This window comes from Urocitellus parryii, chromosome 8 (genome assembly GCF_045843805.1).
Source record: "Urocitellus parryii isolate mUroPar1 chromosome 8, mUroPar1.hap1, whole genome shotgun sequence".
Taxonomy (NCBI): Eukaryota; Metazoa; Chordata; class Mammalia; order Rodentia; family Sciuridae; genus Urocitellus; species Urocitellus parryii.
Window position 1 is genome coordinate 99,531,756 of NC_135538.1, and position 1,221 is coordinate 99,532,976.

General features: G+C 42.8%; 1 pseudogene; it reads right to left on the minus strand.

Annotated features, from left to right (window-relative positions):
- On the minus strand, window positions 1-797 carry LOC113191223 (small ribosomal subunit protein eS4-like; annotated as a pseudogene).
- Between the last annotated feature and the right edge of the window lie 424 nt (window positions 798-1,221).

The window sequence follows — 1,221 nt, forward strand, 5'->3', positions numbered from 1 at the left end:
TCACCCACTGCTCTGTTTGGCCGCCAGTTTCTTGCCTCTCTCTTCAGCAATGGTGAGGTGGACCCCTTTTCCTGGGGGAAGAGAAATCCATGGTTCATTGCCTTTGCCAATAACAAAAATTTTGGAGAGCCCGTGGCAAAGCTGTTGCCGTTAGCATCTTTTACATAAACCGTGACAAAAGAGCCAGATGTCTCTCTCTCTTTTGGTGATGACACTAATTCTTCCCAAGTTAGCACCTCCAGTCACCATACACGGGTTACAGTGTCAAACTTGATGAAATTGGTAATCTTGCCACTCTCCAAATCAATCTGAATTGTGTCATTCATCTTGACTAGAGGATCAGGGTAGCAAATGATTTGAGAATTATGAGTCACCGTGATGAGGGATTCCTTTTGTGCCCACAAAGATCTTTCTCACATTGCCCAACTTGGACTTGGCTTCCTCAGGTGTAATGCGATGAACAGAAAAATGACCCTTGGTGTCATAGATCAGATGGAAATTCTCTCCAGCCGTATGAATGCTGATGACATCCATAAAACCAGTGGGGTAGGTTATATCAGTTCAGACTTTGCCATCAATCTTAATGAAACGGCTGCATGCATGCAAATCTTTTTTACTTCATCTCCTGTCAGGGCATAGTTGAGTCTGTTCCTTAGAAAAATGGTGAGAGGAAGACATTCTCTCAGCTTGTGGGGACCAGTGGATGGACAAGGAGCAGATATACTATCCAATTTACCCATCTGCCCATGCTTTAGAGCTGCTACCCACTTCAGATGCTTCTTGGGACCATGAACCATGGCTGCTCTAGGCACAGACTGTGTCCTTCAGCTCTGTGTCCAGTTTTCTAGAACTCAGAGGTCCCTTGTTTTGCATATAGGAGAAATGAACTAAGCTGAGTGGTTCAGCTGTTCAAATCCAAAGTTCCCATCCTGTGCAGAGAGAGGACCTTTCTGTGAGGAACCTTGGAAGCACACAGTACTTCTTTTGATATCTAGTTCTTTTTTATGAAGGCTTGGCTGAGGGAAAAACCATCTCCTCAATCTGTCTCTGGGTTTCTCTTTCTTCCTATCCTGTCCCCAAATTTTGATGATAGTCATCAAAATTTTTAAAATCTGTGAGAAATTTCACTTGTAATTTTCAGTGAGGAAAAAAGCTGTTTTGTCTCTCTCTCTCTCTCTTTTTTAATCCCTAATAAAAGGAGAGTTAGAAAGAATGCATTTA